At 44.7% G+C, this 21682-nt stretch overlaps 1 pseudogene; it reads left to right on the forward strand.

Moving 5' to 3' along the window:
- The first annotated feature begins 350 nt into the window (after positions 1-350).
- Positions 351-21682, forward strand: part of LOC106591541 (little elongation complex subunit 1-like) — a 34000-nt pseudogene continuing 12668 nt past the window's right edge.

A 21682-nucleotide genomic window follows, 5' to 3' on the forward strand; every position in this document is an offset into this window, starting at 1 on the left:
TTTGGCCATATTCACAAATGTAAATTTACAAACAAAACACCACATTTTCTTACATTACAAAAAAAAATGCTACTTTATTTTAAGACAATTAAATACAACATAAAAGCTGTTAGAATGATAAATGTGTATATGCCCCTTTAAGGTCCTTGTGTCATGTGATAATTGTACCCCCCCCCAGCCCAATTTCCCTTTGCATATTCTTTATATATGCTTGTGTTCCCCCATGTACTTTTTGTATTGATTTGTTGTTTATAATAATAATAATACAAAAAATGTAATAAATAAAAAATCTGAAAAAGATATAACGCTCAGGTCTGTCTTTTTCAGACCGGCATTTCTATAGACAACCCCCGTCTATATTTCGGGTCCTGAGTCAACGTGGGACAGTACGTTTGTGTCATGCCGAATTTGTTGTGAAGTGTTTGTGTTTTTAATGTCTGTAGTTGGATTTTGACATATTGGACAGTAACTATTAGTACTTATCATGATGCCGGGGGAGAATCATTCCAGAATCGCTTCAGAAGCAACTACCGGAGTCTGTAGAAACTGCACTGTACTTCACCAGGTGAGATGAGAAACGCTCTGGCTACTGTTTGTTGTGTACTTGTTTCAAACGTGGATAAAAGATTAGTTAGCTAATATTTCACCAAACTATACTGACGGACAATCCATCCTCTCTCATTGTAGAACCTAAAGGAATATGTGGCAGCTCTCCTGGTTTTGAAACAGAAAAGTATTGACTCCGAGTAAGTAACTAATGTTATTAGACTTGTGTGATGAGATGATACTGTACAGGTCGCTAAAACACAGCTAGCTACACACACACACACACATACATACATACTGAGGATGGGGGGGTATTCAATCAAACAGCTAACTAACTACATACATACTCAGGATGGGGGGTATTCAATCAAACAGCTAACTACTACATACTCAGGATGGGGGTATTCAATCAAACAGCTAACTAACTAATACATACTCAGGATGGGGGTATTCAATCAAACAGCTAACTTACATACTCAGGATGGAGGGTATTCAATCAAACAGCTAACTACATACTCAGGATGGGGGTATTCAATCAAACAGCTAACTACATACTCTGGATGGGGGTATTCAATCAAACAGCTAACTACATACTCTGGATGGGGGTATTCAATCAAACAGCTAACTACATACTCTGGATGGGGGTATTCAATCAAACAGCTAACTACATACTCTGGCTGGGGGTATTCAATCAATTCCAGTTCCATTCCAGTTCTCAATAAACATCAGTGTGGAAACGGTACCAGACACGACGGTAAAGCTACATGCTACACATCTCACAGCAGCAGTGGAAACGGTACCAGACACGACGGTAAAGCTACATGCTACACATCTCACAGAGCAGTGGAAACGGTAAAGCTACATGCTACACATCTCACAGCAGCAGTGGAAACGGTACCAGACACGACGGTAAAGCTACATGCTACACATCTCACAGCAGCAGTGGAAACGGTAAAGCTACATGCTACACATCTCACAGCAGCAGTGGAAACGGTACCAGACATGACGGTAAAGCTACATGCTACACATCTCACAGCAGCAGTGGAAACGGTACCAGACACGACGGTAAAGCTACATACTACACATCCCACAGAGCAGTGGAAACGGTAAAGCTACATGCTACACATCTCACAGCAGCAGTGGAAACGGTACCAGACATGACGGTAAAGCTACATGCTACACATCTCACAGCAGCAGTGGAAACGGTACCAGACACGACGGTAAAGCTACATGCTACACATCTCACAGCAGCAGTGGAAACGGTACCAGACACGACGGTAAAGCTACATGCTACACATCCCACAGAGCAGTGGAAGCGGTAAAGCTACATGCTACACATCTCACAGCAGCAGTGGAAACGGTACCAGACATGACGGAAAAGCTACATGCTACACATCTCACAGAGCAGTGGAAACGGTACCAGACATGACGGTAAAGCTACATGCTACACATCTCACAGCAGCAGTGGAAACGGTACCAGACATGACGGTAAAGCTACATGCTACACATCTCACAGAGCAGTGGAAACGGTAAAGCTACATGCTACACATCTCACAGCAGCAGTGGAAACGGTACCAGACACGACGGTAAAGCTACATGCTACACATCTCACAGCAGCAGTGGAAACGGTAAAGCTACATGCTACACATCTCACAGAGCAGTGGAAACGGTACCAGACATGACGGTAAAGCTACATGCTACACATCTCACAGCAGCAGTGGAAACGGTAAAGCTACATGCTACACATCTCACAGCAGCAGTGGAAACGGTACCAGACATGACTGTAAAGCTACATGCTACACATCTCACAGCAGCAGTGGAAACGGTACCAGACACGACGGTAAAGCTACATGCTACACATCTCACAGAGCAGTGGGAACGGTACCAGACATGACGTTAAAGCTACATGCTACACATCTCACAGAGCAGTGGAAACGGTACCAGACATGACGGTAAAGCTACATGCTACACATCTCACAGCAGCAGTGGAAACGGTACCAGACACGACGGTAAAGCTACATGCTACACATCTCACAGCAGCAGTGGAAACGGTACCAGACACGACGGTAAAGCTACATGCTACACATCTCACAGCAGCAGTGGGAACGGTACCAGACATGACGGTAAAGCTACATGCTACACATCTCACAGCAGCAGTGGAAACGGTACCAGACATGACGGTAAAGCTACATGCTACACATCTCACAGCAGCAGTGGAAACGGTACCAGACACGACGGTAAAGCTACATGCTACACATCTCACAGCAGCAGTGGAAACGGTACCAGACACGACGGTAAAGCTACATGCTACACATCTCACAGCAGCAGTGGGAACGGTACCAGACATGACGGTAAAGCTACATGCTACACATCTCACAGCAGCAGTGGAAACGGTACCAGACACGACGGTAAAGCTACATGCTACACATCTCACAGCAGCAGTGGAAACGGTACCAGACACGACGGTAAAGCTACATGCTACATGCTACACATCTCACAGCAGCAGTGGAAACGGTAAAGCTACATGCTACATGCTACACATCTCCCAGCAGCAGCAGCGGTGTTGTCATTGACCCGGTGGCTGGTTTGACTGAATATGACCCCTAGATTCTTATCAAGACTCATCTGCTGTAGCTAGCTGTGGTTTGGAAACTGAAAATGACCATGTTAAACATATATCTAGCTCGGCCTGCCATGTTTAATGTAACAGGTGGAGTGAATGACTTGTATGTTTTAGAAACAGTAGACTACTAATGTAATCTGTTTTAACTGTCTTTCAGTCACCGGCTGAGTGAATATCAAGGGAAGTGTGAAGATATCCTTTCAAAAGTCCATTCACTCTCTCCCCTTATTAGGCCTCAGCCATTCACTCTCTCCCCTTATTAGGCCTCAGCCATTCACTCTCTCCCCTTATTAGGCCTCAGCCTCTTCAGTCTCTCTCCCCTTATTAGGCCTCAGCCATTCACTCTCTCCCCTTATTAGGCCTCAGCCATTCACTCTCTCCCCTTATTAGGCCTCAGCCATTCACTCTCTCCCCTTATTAGGCCTCAGCCATTCATGCTCTTCAGTCATTAATTAGGCCTCAGCCATTCATGCTCTTCAGTTGTTAATTAGGCCTCAGCCATTCATGCTCTTCAGTCGTTAATTAGGCCTCAGCCATTCATGCTCTTCAGTCATTAATTAGGCATCAGCCATTCATGCTCTTCAGTCATTAATTAGGCCTCAGCCATTCATGCTCTTCAGTCATTAATTAGGCCTCAGCCATTCATGCTCTTCAGTCGTTAATTAGGCCTCAGCCATTCATGCTCTTCAGTCTCTCTCCAGTCATTAATTAGGTTTCAGCGCCTCCCTTGGAATGAACAGAAAACTGTCCTGATTGGCCGTCTCTGGTGGTGATGACCACTCCCCCCCTCCGACTCCACTCCACCCCCCCTCCGACTCCACCACCCCCCTCCGACTCCACTCCCCCCCTCCGACTCCACTCCCCCCCTCCGACTCCACCCCCCCCTCCGACTCCACTCCCCCTCCGACTCCACTCCCCCTCCGACTCCACCCCCCTCCGACTCCACTCCCCCGACTCCACTCCCCCGACTCCACCCCCCCGACTCCACTCCCCCGACTCCACTCCCCCGACTCCACTCCCCCGACTCCACTCCCCCCCGACTCCACTCCCCCTCCGACTCCACTCCCCTCCGACTCCACCCCCCCACTAGTGTTACACCATCATAACAAGAGTCTGTTTGGACTTCACTGGTTCCAGTGGGATGAGGTTAAAGGTAATTATGTATTGGACTAGCCTCGTCCGTAGTGGGAGTGACCGTTAGAGTTCTATGGGAGGATGTGGGAGTGACTATTAGAATTCTATGGGAGTGACTATTAGAATTCTATGGGAGTGACTATTAGAATTCTATGGGAGTGACCGTTAGAATTCTATGGGAGTGACTATTAGAATTCTATGGGAGTGACTATTAGAATTCTATGGGAGTGACTATTAGAATTCTATGGGAGTGACCGTTAGAATTCTATGGGAGTGACTGTTAGAATTCTGTGACCTACCTGCCACCCCCCATTGGCCCAACAGCCTTATCCACAAGGCTACCTGTCCCCCCCCAACAGCCTTATCCACAAGGCTACCTGCCCCCCCATCAGCCTTATCCACAAGGCTACCTGCCACCCCCATTGCATTACTGTCAGTGTTAGAAGTGGTCCTCTAGCTCAGTGGACAGAGCATGGCTCTTGCAATGCTAGGATGGTGTGTTCGATTCCCAGGAGCACCCGTACCTAAAATGTATGAATGCTTTGGATAAAAGCTTAATTCAGTATTATGAAGTGTTTTTTTTCTTGACGGTTTGTTTACAGCTTCAGAGATCCCAGAGGTATGACTCCATCAGTTCTCTAGGTCCTCTTTACTAAATGCTCTTCTTCTATGTCTTTTTGTAAGTATTTGACATGTCTTGGAAACGCGTAAATGGTTGTCAACATAAAGTTGTTGATTTTATTTCTGTCACACGACGTCGTTTCCAGGGAGACCGATAAGCTGCGTAAACTTCTTGATGATCTGCAGTTGAAAGTAGCGTTTCTGGAAAAGCAACATGCAGAGAACGAAGCCATGCGGGCAGAGCTGGAGGCGAAGCAGGTAAGAGATGTGAAATGATCCATTCTACTCGTCATGACACTGTTTTGTCCCGGGGAGAGCTCTGACAGAGTCGGGTCCCGGGGAGAGCTCTGACAGAGTCGGGTCCCGGGGGGAGCTCTGACAGAGTCGCCCGGGGGAGCTCTGACAGAGTCGGGTCCCGGGGGAGCTCTGACAGAGGGTCCCGGGGGAGCTCTGACAGAGTCGGGTCCCGGGGGGAGCTCTGACAGAGTCGGGTCCCGGGGGGAGCTCTGACAGAGTCGGGTCCCGGGGGGAGCTCTGACAGAGTCGGGTCCCGGGGGGAGCTCTGACAGAGTTGTGTTTGTGCCCTGTAGAGCGCTGAGAAGTTGTCCCAGCAGCTTTTTGAGGAAGTGGAGAGGCTGAAGGAGCAGAACAACAACACAGAGACTCTGTAAGACTCATCAAGAACATTTACAGCATATTTCGTTTGGTTCTTGTTCCGCTGACTTTTCTCTCCTCTCTCTCCTCTCTCTCCTCTCTCTTCTCTCTCTTCTCTCTCTTCTCTTCTCTCTCCTCTCTTCTCTCTCCTCTCTTCTCTCTCTCTCTCTGTTCTCCAGAAAGAAGAGACTTGAGGACCAGCTGAAGATGGTAACAGGTATTATCTCTGGTTATAATTCTACTTCCTGTAAAAACCCCCTCAACCACTGATATTACCCACATTGTAATAGTCTACTACTGTCTGAGGTATGTAACTCGGTCTTTCCTGTGGACCTGTTTATGACGAAGAGACGACAGAGAAGCAGTGTCTGGATAATGTCCAGTTGAGACGGGAGAAGACGGCGCTGGAGAACGACCTGCTGAAAACGCAGGTAACAGTATTAATCTAACAGGGGAAACAATAAAAATCCTCCTCGTTCTAGCAGTCATCCAATGTTTGTCTGCGTCGGTTTCAACCCGCTGAACTAAAACCATTTCAAGTATCGGGCGTGAAAACGTTTTTTTAGTACGGCGATGATTTGACGTGTGTTTATCTTCTCAGATGTCGTTGAAGACGTGTCAGAAGGTAGCAGAGGAAGTGCAGCGGTTAAAGGAGGACGACGCCAGGACATCCGTTCTGTAAGGTTTCAACCAGCGCTAATACCATTCATCCACTTATTGTTTTAAGTGTTGGCGTTCTCATGCTTCTACCTTTTTCCACCAACAGGAAACACAACTTGGCAAAACAACTTGGACAGTTTCAAGGTTTTTTCTATCACTATTATTCTTCTAGTCTGCGGGAACATAATTTACGTGGCCCTAAAAAAAAAAAATCTATAATTCCTATTGTGATCTGTCGCGCAGCCTGACCTGCCTTTTTTCTGATTGGCGATGTGCCTGGGTTGCTCTGTTTCTTTAGATTTTAAACGCAAACAAGAGCGGGACATTACCGGGCTGAAAACGGAGAAGATTCTGCTGGAGAAAAACCTTCTACACCTTCAGGTTTGTATATGTCTCCCTACTTCCACTGCGCTACAACCAGCACTGCTGCTGCTGATGCAATGAAGGAGTCTGAACAGTTTTTTTTCCGATAAGCTTACGGTTGTTGCGTGAGGTAGTAATAATTGGTGCGTGAGGTAGTAATAATTGGTGCGTGAGGTAGTAATAATTGGTGCGTGAGGTAGTAATAATTGGTGCGTGAGGTAGTAATAATTGGTGCGTGAGGTAGTAATAATTGGTGCGTGAGGTAGTAATAATTGGTGCGTGAGGTAGTAATAATTGGTGCGTGAGGTAGTAATAATTGGTGCGTGAGGTAGTAATAATTGGTGCGTGAGGTAGTAATAATTGGTGCGTGAGGTAGTAATAATTGGTGCGTGAGGTAGTAATAATTGGTGCGTGAGGTAGTAATAATTGGTGCGTGAGGTAGTAATAATTGGTGCGTGAGGTAGTAATAATTGGTGCGTGAGGTAGTAATAATTGGTGCGTGAGGTAGTAATAATTGGTGCGTGAGGTAGTAATAATTGGTGCGTGAGGTAGTAATAATTGGTGCGTGAGGTAGTAATAATTGGTGCGTGAGGTAGTAATAATTGGTGCGTGAGGTAGTAATAATTGGTGCGTGAGGTAGTAATAATTGGTGCGTGAGGTAGTAATAATTGGTGCGTGAGGTAGTAATAATTGGTGCGTGAGGTAGTAATAATTGGTGCGTGAGGTAGTAATAATTGGTGCGTGAGGTAGTAATAATGGTGCGTGAGGTAGTAATAATGGTGCGTGAGGTAGTAATAATGGTGCGTGAGGTAGTAATAATTGGTGCGTGAGGTAGTAATAATTGGTGCGTGAGGTAGTAATAATTGGTGCGTGAGGTAGTAATAATTGGTGCGTGAGGTAGTAATAATTGGTGCGTGAGGTAGTAATAATTGGTGCGTGAGGTAGTAATAATTGGTGCGTGAGGTAGTAATAATTGGTGCGTGAGGTAGTAATAATTGGTGCGTGAGGTAGTAATAATTGGTGCGTGAGGTAGTAATAATTGGTGCGTGAGGTAGTAATAATTGGTGCGTGAGGTGGTAATAATGGTGCGTGAGGTGGGAATAATGGTGCGTGAGGTAGTAATAATGGTGCGTGAGGTGGTAATATTGGTGCGTGAGGTGGTAATAATGGTGCGTGAGGTGGTAATAATGGTGCGTGAGGTGGTAATAACGGTGCGTGAGGTGGTAATAACGGTGCGTGAGGTGGTAATAACGGTGCGTGAGGTGGTAATAACGGTGCGTGAGGTAGCTGAGACAATAATGGTGAGCGTGAGTGATAAAGTGTATTATTCTGCTGGGCCTATAGCTACCATACGACAATTTTTAATGGAGAACATGAGGCAATTCAGCATGCAGTGATAATGTATTGGGCCTATAGCCTACTGAGCATAGCCAATATGCAGTGATAATGTATTGGGCCTACTGAGCATAGCCAATATGCAGTGATAATGTATTGGGCCTACTGAGCATAGCCAATATGCAGTGATAATGTATTGGGCCTACTGAGCATAGCCAATATGCAGTGATAATGTATTGGGCCTACTGAGCATAGCCAATATGCAGTGATAATGTATTGGGCCTACTGAGCATAGCCAATATGTAGTGATAATGTATTGGACCTACAGCCTACTGAGCATAGCCAATATGCAGTGATAATGTATTGGGCCTACTGAGCATAGCCAATATGCAGTGATAATGTATTGGGCCTACTGAGCATAGCCAATATGCAGTGATAATGTATTGGAGCCTACTGAGCATAGCCAATATGCAGTGATAATGTATTGGGCGACCTACTGAGCATAGCCAATATGCAGTGATAATGTATTGGGCCTACTGAGCATAGCCAATATGCAGTGATAATGTATTGGAACAGCCTACTGAGCATAGCCAATATGCAGTGATAATGTATTGGGCCTACTGAGCATAGCCAATATGCAGTGATAATGTATTGGGCCTACTGAGCATAGCCAATATGCAGTGATAATGTATTGGGCCTACTGAGCATAGCCAATATGCAGTGATAATGTATTGGGCCTACTGAGCATAGCCAATATGCAGTGATAATGTATTGGGCCTACTGAGCATAGCCAATATGCAGTGATAATGTATTGGGCCTACTGAGCATAGCCAATATGCAGTGATAATGTATTGGGCCTACTGAGCATAGCCAATATGCAGTGATAATGTATTGGGCCTACTGAGCATAGCCAATATGCAGTGATAATGTATTGGGCCTACTGAGCATAGCCAATATGCAGTGATAATGTATTGGGCAGCCTACTGAGCATAGCCAATATGCAGTGATAATGTATTGGGCCTACTGAGCATAGCCAATATGCAGTGATAATGTATTGGGCCTACTGAGCATAGCCAATATGCAGTGATAATGTATTGGGCCTACTGAGCATAGCCAATATGCAGTGATAATGTATTGGGCCGCCTACTGAGCATAGCCAATATGCAGTGATAATGTATTGGGCCTACTGAGCATAGCCAATATGCAGTGATAATGTATTGGGCCTACTGAGCATAGCCAATATGCAGTGATAATGTATTGGGCCTACTGAGCATAGCCAATATGTAGTGATAATGTATTGGAGCCTACTGAGCATAGCCAATATGCAGTGATAATGTATTGGGCCTACTGAGCATAGCCAATATGTAGTGATAATGGATTGGGCCTACTGAGCATAGCCAATATGCAGTGATAATGTATTGGACTACTGAGCATAGCCAATATGCAGTGATAATGTATTGGGCCTACTGAGCATAGCCAATATGCAGTGATAATGTATTGGGCCTACTGAGCATAGCCAATATGTAGTGATAATGTATTGGACCTACAGCCTACTGAGCATAGCCAATATGCAGTGATAATGTATTGGGCCTACTGAGCATAGCCAATATGCAGTGATAATGTATTGGGACTACTGAGCATAGCCAATATGCAGTGATAATGTATTGGGACTACTGAGCATAGCCAATATGCAGTGATAATGTATTGGGCCTACTGAGCATAGCCAATATGCAGTGATAATGTATTGGACCTACTGAGCATAGCCAATATGCAGTGATAATGTATTGGGCCTACTGAGCATAGCCAATATGCAGTGATAATGTATTGGGCCTACTGAGCATAGCCAATATGCAGTGATAATGTATTGGGCCTACTGAGCATAGCCAATATGCAGTGATAATGTATTGGAGCCTACTGAGCATAGCCAATATGCAGTGATAATGTATTGGACCTATAGCCTACTGAGCATAGCCAATATGCAGTGATAATGTATTGGGCCAAGCCTACTGAGCATAGCCAATATGCAGTGATAATGTATTGGACCTACTGAGCATAGCCAATATGCAGTGATAATGTATTGGACCTACTGAGCATAGCCAATATGCAGTGATAATGTATTGGGCCTACTGAGCATAGCCAATATGCAGTGATAATGTATTGGGCCTACTGAGCATAGCCAATATGCAGTGATAATGTATTGGGACCTACTGAGCATAGCCAATATGCAGTGATAATGTATTGGGCCTACTGAGCATAGACAATATGCAGTGATAATGTATTGGGCCTATAGCCTACTGAGCATAGCCAATATGCAGTGATAATGTATTGGGCCTATAGCCTACTGAGCATAGCCAATATGCAGTGATAATGTATTGGACCTATAGCCTACTGAGCATAGCCAATATGCAGTGATAATGTATTGGGGCCTACTGAGCATAGCCAATATGCAGTGATAATGTATTGGGCCTACTGAGCATAGACAATAGCAGTGATAATGTATTGGGCCTACTGAGCATAGACAATATGCAGTGATAATGTATTGGGCCTATAGCCTACTGAGCATAGCCAATATGCAGTGATAATGTATTGGGACTACTGAGCATAGCCAATATGCAGTGATAATGTATTGGGCCTACTGAGCATAGACAATATGCAGTGATAATGTATTGGGCCTACTGAGCATAGACAATATGCAGTGATAATGTATTGGGCCTATAGCCTACTGAGCATAGCCAATATGCAGTGATAATGTATTGGGACTACTGAGCATAGACAATATGCAGTGATAATGTATTGGGCCATAGCCTACTGAGCATAGACAATATGCAGTGATAATGTATTGGGCCTACTGAGCATAGCCAATATGCAGTGATAATGTATTGGAGCCTACTGAGCATAGACAATATGCAGTGATAATGTATTGGGCCAGCCTACTGAGCATAGACAATATGCAGTGATAATGTATTGGGCCTATAGCCTACTGAGCATAGACAATATGCAGTGATAATGTATTGGGCCTACTGAGCATAGCCAATATGCAGTGATAATGTATTGGGCCTACTGAGCATAGACAATATGCAGTGATAATGTATTGGGCCGCCTACTGAGCATAGCCAATATGCAGTGATAATGTATTGGGCCTACTGAGCATAGACAATATGCAGTGATAATGTATTGGGCCTACTGAGCATAGCCAATATGCAGTGATAATGTATTGGGCCTACTGAGCATAGCCAATATGCAGTGATAATGTATTGGGCCTATAGCCAATATGCAGTGATAATGTATTGGGCCTTATAGCCAATATGCAGTGATAATGTATTGGGCCTACTGAGCATAGCCAATATGCAGTGATAATGTATTGGGCCTATAGCCAATATGCAGTGATAATGTATTGGGCCTATAGCCAATATGCAGTGATAATGTATTGGGCCTACTGAGCATAGCCAATATGCAGTGATAATGTATTGGGCCTACAGCCGACTGAGCATAGACAATATGCAGTGATAATGTATTGGACCTACTGAGCATAGCCAATATGCAGTGATAATGTATTGGGCCTACTGAGCATAGACAATATGCAGTGATAATGTATTGGACCTACTGAGCATAGCCAATATGCAGTGATAATGTATTGGGCCTACTGAGCATAGCCAATATGCAGTGATAATGTATTGGGCCTACTGAGCATAGCCAATATGCAGTGATAATGTATTGGGCCTATAGCCTACTGAGCATAGCCAATATGCAGTGATAATGTATTGGGACTACTGAGCATAGACAATATACAGTGATAATGTATTGGGACTACTGAGCATAGACAATATGCAGTGATAATGTATTGGGACTACTGAGCATAGACAATATGCAGTGATAATGTATTGGGCCTACTGAGCATAGCCAATATGCAGTGATAATGTATTGGACCTACAGACTACTGAGAAAAGTGAAAATGGACTGAGCATAGCCAATATGCAGTGATAATGTATTGGACCTACTGAGCATAGCCAATATGCAGTGATAATGTATTGGGCCTACTGAGCATAGCCAATATGCAGTGATAATGTATTGGGCCTAAGATAGCCAATATGCAGTGATAATGTATTGGGCCTATAGCCTGCAGAAAGTATTGGGCCTACTGAGCAAGCCAATATGCAGTGATAATGTATTGGGCCTACAGCCGACTGAGCATAGACAATATGCAGTGATAATGTATTGGACCTACTGAGCATAGCCAATATGCAGTGATAATGTATTGGGCCTACTGAGCATAGACAATATGCAGTGATAATGTATTGGGCCTACTGAGCATAGCCAATATGCAGTGATAATGTATTGGGCCTACTGAGCATAGCCAATATGCAGTGATAATGTATTGGGCCTACTGAGCATAGCCAATATGCAGTGATAATGTATTGGGCCTATAGCCTACTGAGCATAGCCAATATGCAGTGATAATGTATTGGGACTACTGAGCATAGACAATATGCAGTGATAATGTATTGGGACTACTGAGCATAGACAATATGCAGTGATAATGTATTGGGACTACTGAGCATAGACAATATGCAGTGATAATGTATTGGGCCTACTGAGCATAGCCAATATGCAGTGATAATGTATTGGACCTACAGACTACTGAGCATGGACAATATGCAGTGATAATGTATTGGGACTACTGAGCATAGACAATATGCAGTGATAATGTATTGGACCTACTGAGCATAGCCAATATGCAGTGATAATGTATTGGGACTACTGAGCATAGCCAATATGCAGTGATAATGTATTGGACCTATAGCCTACTGAGCATAGCCAATATGCAGTGATAATGTATTGGGACTACTGAGCATAGCCAATATGCAGTGATAATGTATTGGGACTACTGAGCATAGCCAATATGCAGTGATAATGTATTGGGACTACTGAGCATAGACAATATGCAGTGATAATGTATTGGGACTACTGAGCATAGACAATATGCAGTGATAATGTATTGGGACTCCTGAGCATAGACAATATGCAGTGATAATGTATTGGGCCTACTGAGCATAGCCAATATGCAGTGATAATGTATTGGACCTACAGACTACTGAGCATAGACAATATGCAGTGATAATGTATTGGGACTACTGAGCATAGACAATATGCAGTGATAATGTATTGGGCCTACTGAGCATAGCCAATATGCAGTGATAATGTATTGGGACTACTGAGCATAGCCAATATGCAGTGATAATGTATTGGACCTATAGCCTACTGAGCATAGCCAATATGCAGTGATAATGTATTGGGACTACTGAGCATAGCCAATATGCAGTGATAATGTATTGGGACTACTGAGCATAGCCAATATGCAGTGATAATGTATTGGGACTACTGAGCATAGACAATATGCAGTGATAATGTATTGGGCCTACTGAGCATAGCCAATATGCAGTGATAATGTATTGGAGCCTACTGAGCATAGCCAATATGCAGTGATAATGTATTGGGCCTATAGCCTACTGAGCATAGCCAATATGCAGTGATAATGTATTGGGCCTACTGAGCATAGCCAATATGCAGTGATAATGTATTGGGCCTACTGAGCATAGCCAATATGCAGTGATAATGTATTGGGCCTACTGAGCATAGCCAATATGCAGTGATAATGTATTGGGACTACTGAGCACAGCCAATATGCAGTGATAATGTATTGGACCAAGCCTACTGAGCATAGCCAATATGCAGTGATAATGTATTGGGCATAGACTACTGAGCATAGCCAATATGCAGTGATAATGTATTGGGCCTACTGAGCATAGCCAATATGCAGTGATAATGTATTGGGACTACTGAGCATAGCCAATATGCAGTGATAATGTATTGGGCCTACTGAGCATAGCCAATATGCAGTGATAATGTATTGGGACTACTGAGCATAGCCAATATGCAGTGATAATGTATTGGGCCTACTGAGCATAGCCAATATGCAGTGATAATGTATTGGGACTACTGAGCATAGACAATATGCAGTGATAATGTATTGGACCTACTGAGCATAGCCAATATGCAGTGATAATGTATTGGGCCTACTGAGCATAGCCAATATGCAGTGATAATGTATTGGGCCTACTGAGCATAGCCAATATGCAGTGATAATGTATTGGGCCTATAGCCTACTGAGCATAGCCAATATGCAGTGATAATGTATTGGGACTACTGAGCATAGACAATATGCAGTGATAATGTATTGGGACTACTGAGCATAGCCAATATGCAGTGATAATGTATTGGGACTACTGAGCATAGACAATATGCAGTGATAATGTATTGGGCCTACTGAGCATAGCCAATATGCAGTGATAATGTATTGGGCCACAGACTACTGAGCATAGACAATATGCAGTGATAATGTATTGGGACTACTGAGCATAGACAATATGCAGTGATAATGTATTGGGCCTACTGAGCATAGCCAATATGCAGTGATAATGTATTGGGCCTACTGAGCATAGCCAATATGCAGTGATAATGTATTGGGCCTAAGCCTACTGAGCATAGCCAATATGCAGTGATAATGTATTGGGACTACTGAGCATAGCCAATATGCAGTGATAATGTATTGGGACTACTGAGCATAGACAATATGCAGTGATAATGTATTGGGACTACTGAGCATAGACAATATGCAGTGATAATGTATTGGGACTACTGAGCATAGCCAATATGCAGTGATAATGTATTGGGACTACTGAGCATAGCCAATATGCAGTGATAATGTATTGGATAAGCCTACTGAGCATAGCCAATATGCAGTGATAATGTATTGGGACTACTGAGCATAGCCAATATGCAGTGATAATGTATTGGGACTACTGAGCATAGCCAATATGCAGTGATAATGTATTGGGCCTACTGAGCATAGCCAATATGCAGTGATAATGTATTGGGCCTACTGAGCATAGCCAATATGCAGTGATAATGTATTGGCAGCCTACTGAGCATAGCCAATATGCAGTGATAATGTATTGGGCCTACTGAGCATAGCCAATATGCAGTGATAATGTATTGGACCTACTGAGCATAGCCAATATGCAGTGATAATGTATTGGGACTACTGAGCATAGCCAATATGCAGTGATAATGTATTGGGCCTACTGAGCATAGCCAATATGCAGTGATAATGTATTGGGCCTACTGAGCATAGCCAATATGCAGTGATAATGTATTGGGCCTATAGCCTACTGAGCATAGCCAATATGCAGTGATAATGTATTGGGCCTACTGAGCATAGCCAATATGCAGTGATAATGTATTGGGCCTACTGAGCATAGCCAATATGCAGTGATAATGTATTGGACCTATAGCCTACTGGAGCATAGCCAATATGCAGTGATAATGTATTGGGCCAGCCTACGAGCATAGCCAATATGCAGTGATAATGTATTGGACCTACAGCCTACCGAGCATAGCCAATATGCAGTGATAATGTATTGGGACTACTGAGCATAGCCAATATGCAGTGATAATGTATTGGCGCCTACTGAGCATAGCCAATATGCAGTGATAATGTATTGGGCCACAGCTACTGAGCATAGCCAATATGCAGTGATAATGGATTGGGCCTACTGAGCATAGCCAATATGCAGTGATAATGTATTGGGCCAAGCCTACTGAGCATAGACAATATGCAGTGATAATGTATTGGGCCTACTGAGCATAGCCAATATGCAGTGATAATGTATTGGGCCTACTGAGCATAGCCAATATGCAGTGATAATGTATTGGACCTACTGAGCATAGCCAATATGCAGTGATAATGGATTGGGCCTATAGCCTACTGAGCATAGCCAATATGCAGTGATAATGTATTGGGCCTACTGAGCATAGACAATATGCAGTGATAATGTATTGGGCCTACTGAGCATAGCCAATATGCAGTGATAATGTATTGGGCCTACTGAGCATAGCCAATATGCAGTGATAATGGATTGGGCCTACAGCCTACTGAGCATAGCCAATATGCAGTGATAATGTATTGGGCCTACTGAGCATAGACAATATGCAGTGATAATGTATTGGGCCTATAGCCTACTGAGCATAGCCAATATGCAGTGATAATGTATTGGAGCTACTGAGCATAGCCAATATGCAGTGATAATGTATTGGGCCTACTGAGCATAGCCAATATGCAGTGATAATGTATTGGGCCTACTGAGCATAGCCAATATGCAGTGATAATGTATTGGGCCTACTGAGCATAGCCAATATGCAGTGATAATGTATTGGGCCTACTGAGCATAGCCAATATGCAGTGATAATGTATTGGGCCTACTGAGCATAGCCAATATGCAGTGATAATGTATTGGGCCTACTGAGCATAGCCAATATGCAGTGATAATGTATTGGGACTACTGAGCATAGCCAATATGCAGTGATAATGTATTGGGACTACTGAGCATAGCCAATATGCAGTGATAATGTATTGGGCCTACTGAGCATAGCCAATATGCAGTGATAATGTATTGGGCCTACTGAGCATAGCCAATATGCAGTGATAATGTATTGGGCCTACTGAGCATAGCCAATATGCAGTGATAATGTATTGGGCCTACAGCCAATATGCAGTGATAATGTATTGGGCCTACTGAGCATAGCCAATATGCAGTGATAATGTATTGGGCCTATAGCCGACTGCTCAAACCTCATTGCTACAGAACTGTTTTTAATTGGTTACGTTTTTCTTAAGTCTTGTTGCATTTTGACTCGGTGATCTTGACTCAGAAAAGGTTGGTGACCGCTGTTGTAGAGTGTTTGAGACTGTCTGATTGGCTGTAGTATTAACTGTAAAGTGTTTTGAAACAGTCTGATTGGACCCTCTTTCTATTCCAGGAACGACTACAGAAACTGGAGACGGAGAAGAATAAAGGTAACTCTGCTGTTAGTAGCAGCAACAGTAGTAGCAGCAGCAGTAGTAGCAGCAGTAGTAGTAGCAGCAGTAGTAGCAGCAGCAGTAGTAGCAGCGGTAGTAGCAGCAGTAGTAGCAGCGGTAGCAGCAGTAGTAGCAGCAGGGTGGCAGCGTGCGGTGCAGCAGCAGTAGCGGTAGCAGTAGCGTAGCGGTGGCAGCGGAGCGGCTGGTGGTAGCAGCAGCGGTAGCGTAGCGTAGCGGCGTGCTGCTGTGGCCGCTGCGGTGCGGTGCGCGTGGCAGCGGCGTGGCGGTAGCAGCAGCAGTGTTGCTGTTGCAGCGCTGGTAGCAGCGGTGCGGCGGTGGCAGCGGTGGCAGCGGTAGCAGCAGCTAGCAGCGGTAGCAGCAGTGGCAGCAGTAGCAGCAGTAGCAGTAGCAGCAGTAGCAACAGTAGCAGTAGCAGCAGTAGCAACAGTAGCAGTAGCAACAGTACAGTAGCAGTAGTAGCAGCAACAGTAGCAGCAGTAGCAGCAGTAGTAGCAACAGTAGCAGTAGTAGCAGTAGTAGCAGCAGTAGCAACAGTAGCAACAGTAGCGGTAGTAGCAACAGTAGCAGTAGTAGCAACAGTAGCAGTAGTAGCAGCAGCAGCAGCAGCAGCAGTAGTAGTAGCACAGCAGTAGTAGTAGCAGCAGTAGTAGCAGTAGTTGCGGTAGTAGTAGTTGCAGTAGTAGTAGTAGTAGCAGCAGTAGTAGCAGCAGCAGTAGTAGTGTAGCGGCAGTAGTAGCAGTAGCAGCAGTAGTGAGTAGTAGCAACAGTAGTAGCAGTAGTAGCAACAGTAGCAGTAGTAGCAACAGTAGCAGCAGTAGCAACAGTAGCAGTAGTAGCAACCGTAGCAGTAGCAGCAGCAGTAGCAGCAGTAGCAGCAGTAGCAGCAGCAGCAGTAGCAGCAGTAGCAGCAGCAGTGGTGCAGCAGCGCAGTAGCAGCAGCGAGCAGTGGTAGCAGCAGCAGTAGCAGCAGCAGCAGTAGCAGTAGTAGCAACAGTAGTAGTAGCAGCAGTAGTAGCAGTAGTTGCAGTAGTAGTAGTTGCAGTAGTAGTAGTAGCAACAGTAGTAGCAGTAGCAACAGTAGTAGTAGTAGCAGCAGCAGTAGCAGCAGCAGCAGCAGTGGTAGTAGTGGTGGTAGTAACAGCAGCGGTATTAATAGTAGTAGTAGTAGCAGTAGTAATAATAGTAGCAGCAGCAGTAGCAGTAGTAGTAATAGTAGCGGTATTAATAGTAGCAGTAGCAGTAGTAGTAGCAGTAGTAGCAGTAACAGTAGCGGTATTAGTAGTAGTAGTAGCAGTAGTAATAATAGTAGTAGCAGCAGCAGTAGCAGTAATAGTAGCGGTATTAATAGTAGCAGTAGTAGTAGTAGTAGTAGTAGTAGTGGTGGTATTAATAGTAGTAGTAATAATAGTAGTAGCAGTAGTAATATCACAGCGTTTGTTAATTAAGTCCAATCATGTCTTTGTTTAGTATTAAAGAGCACATCAACTCAAGCAACGGCACCTGAAGAAACAAAGGTGGATAGAGGTATGTTTTTACTGCACTATAACCCAAGTTAATACATCTAGATGTGCCGCTAGCGGAACACCTGCTCCAATATCCAATGATAGGCGTGGCGCGAATTACAAATTCCTCAAAAAAATACAAAAACTTCCATTTTTCAAACATATTACTATTTTACACCATTTTAAAGACAAGACTCTCCTTTATCTAACCACACTGTCCGATTTCAAAAAGGCTTTACAGCGAAAGCAAAACATTAGATTATGTCAGCAGAGTACCCAGCCAGAAATAATCAGACACCCATTTTTCAAGCTAGCATATAATGTCACAAAAACAAAACCACAGCTAAATGCAGCACTAACCTTTGATGATCTTCATCAGATGACAACCCTAGGACATTATGTTATACAATACATGCATGTTTTGTTCAATCAAGTTCATATTTATATCAAAACCAGCTTTTTACATTAGCATGTGACGTTCAGAACTAGCATTCCCACCGAACACTTCCGGTGAATTTACTAAATTACTCACGATAAACGTTAACAAAAAACATAACAATTATTTTAAGAATTATAGATACAGAACTCCTTTATGCACTCGCTATGTCCGATTTTAAGATAGCTTTTCGGTGAAAGCACATTTTGCAATATTCTGAGTAGATAGCCCGGCCATCATGGCTAGCTATTTTGACCCCCACCAAGTTTGACCCTCACCAAACTCCGATTTACTATTAGAAAAGTTTGATTACCTTTGCTGTTCTTCGTCAGAATGCACTCCCAGGACTTCTACTTCAATAACAAATGTTGGTTTGGTTCAAAATAATCCATAGGTATATCCAAATAGTGGCGTTTTGTTTGTGCGTTCAAGACACTATCCAAGGGTGATGAAGGGTTACGCGCCCGACGCGTTTCGTGACAAAAAATGTCAAAATATTCCATTACCGTACTTCGAAGCATGTCAACCGCTGTTTAAAATACATTTTTATGCTATTTTTCCTCGTAAAAAGCGATAATATTCCGACCGGGAGTCGGTTTACGTTCAAAGACGAAAGAATAAAAACATGGGGTCGTCTCGTGACGCGCCTCAGTCTCATAGTACTCTGACCGACCACTATCCAAACGCGCGAATGTTTTTCAGCCAGGGCCTGCAAAGCCACGATTCAGCTTTTTGCCGCCTTCTGAGAGCCTATGGGAGCCGTAGGAAGTGTCATGTAACAGCAGAGATCCCTTGTATTGGATAGAGATGATCAAGAAGGCCAAGAAATGGTCAGACAGGGCACTTCCTGTATGTAATCTTCTCAGGTTTTGGCCTGCCATATGAGTTCTGTTATACTCACAGACACCATTCAAACAGTTTTAGAAACTTTGGAGTGTTTTCTATCCAAAGCTAATAATTATATGCATATTCTAGTTTCTGGGCAGGAGTAATAATCAGATTAAATCGGGTACGTTTTTTATCCGGCCGTGAAAATACTGCCCCTATCCATAACAGGTTAATAATACCCCACACTAGTACCTTTGTGGCGGCAGGTCGCCTAGTGTTTACATCGTTGGGCCAGTAACCCAAAGGTTGCTAAATTGAATCCCTGAGCTGACAAGGTACAAATCTGTCGTTCTGCCCCTGAACAAGGCAGTTAACCCACTGTTCCCCCCGGTAGGCCGTCATTGTAAATAAGAATTAGTTCTTAACTGACATTCCTGGTTAAATGTAGTGCCTACAGTCGTCACGGTGTTGATACGGTGGGGTGTAGTACCTAGTCGTCACGGTGTTGATACGGTGGGGTGTAGTGCCTCAGTCGTCACGGTGTTGATACGGTGGGGTGTAGTACCTACAGTCGTCACGGTGTTGATACGACGGGGTGTAGTACCTACAGTCGTCACGGTGTTGATACGGTGGGGTGTAGTACCTACAGTCGTCACGGTGTTGATATCGGCGGGTGTAGTACCTACAGTCGTCACGGTGTTGATACGGTGGGGTGTAGTACCTACAGTCGTCACGGAGTTGATACGGTGGGGTGTAGTACCTACAGTCGCCACGGTGTTGATACGGTGGGGTGTAGTGCCAAGTCGTCACGGTGTTGATACGGGTGGGGGGTAGTGCCTACAGTCGTCACGGTGTTGATACGGTGGGGTGTAGTGCCTAGTCGTCACGGTGTTGATACGGTGGGGTGTAGTGCCTAGTCGTCACGGTGTTGATACGGTGGGGTGTAGTGCCTACAGTCGTCACGGTGTTGATACGGTGGGGTGTAGTACCTACAGTCGTCACGGTGTTGATACGGTGGGGTGTAGTGCCTAGTCGTCACGGTGTTGATACGGTGGGGTGTAGTACCTACAGTCGTCATGGTGTTGATACGGTGGGGTGTAGTGCCTAGTCGTCACGGTGTTGATACGGTGGGGTGTAGTACCTACAGTCGTCACGGTGTTGATACGGTGGGGTGTAGTACCTACAGTCGTCACGGTGTTGATACGGTGGGGTGTAGTACCTAGTCGTCACGGTGTTGATAGGTGGGGTGTAGTACCTAGTCGTCACGGTGTTGATACGGTGGGGTGTAGTACCTAGTCGCCACGGTGTTGATACGGTGGGGTGTAGTACCTACAGTCGTCACGGTGTTGATACGGTGGGGTGTAGTACCTCAGTCGTCACGGTGTTGATACGGTGGGGTGTAGTACCTAGTCGTCACGGTGTTGATACGGTGGGGTGTAGTGCCCAGTCGTCACGGTGTTGATACGGTGGTGTGTTTTACAGAGAAGGTCCAGAGGCTGCTGGAGGATCTGTGGGTGTGTGTAGCTCCTCCCTCATCACACCTCCCTGGTATGTATTCAGGACGCATTGTGATGATGTCATATGATTTAATGGACCTCCCCTTGTTACAACAGACCAGAACATCATTATATCTCTCTCTGTCTCTCTCTCTGTCTCTCTCTCTCTGTCTGTCTCTCTCTGTCTGTCTCGCTCTCTGTCTCGCTCTCTCTCTCTGTCTCGCTCTCTCTCTCTGTCTCTCTCTCTCTCTCTGTCTCGCTCTCTCTCTCTGTCGCGCTCTCTCTCTGTCGCGCTCTCTCTCTCTGTCGCGCTCTCTGTCTCTGTCGCGCTCTCTGTCTCTGTCGCGCTCTCTGTCTCTGTCGCGCTCTCTGTCTCTGTCGCGCTCTCTGTCTCTCTCTCTCTCTCTGTCTCTCTCTCTGTCTCTCACTCACAGCCAGGAGAAAACAGCAGTTAAAGGAGCACCTACAGGACAGCAGCATAGTTGAACCCCGACGGACCTAATGGTGACCCGCCAGGCCCGGCCAGCAGGAACAGTGACCCGCCAC

This window comes from Salmo salar, unplaced genomic scaffold (assembly GCF_905237065.1).
Source record: "Salmo salar unplaced genomic scaffold, Ssal_v3.1, whole genome shotgun sequence".
In the NCBI taxonomy this organism is placed as follows: domain Eukaryota; kingdom Metazoa; phylum Chordata; class Actinopteri; order Salmoniformes; family Salmonidae; genus Salmo; species Salmo salar.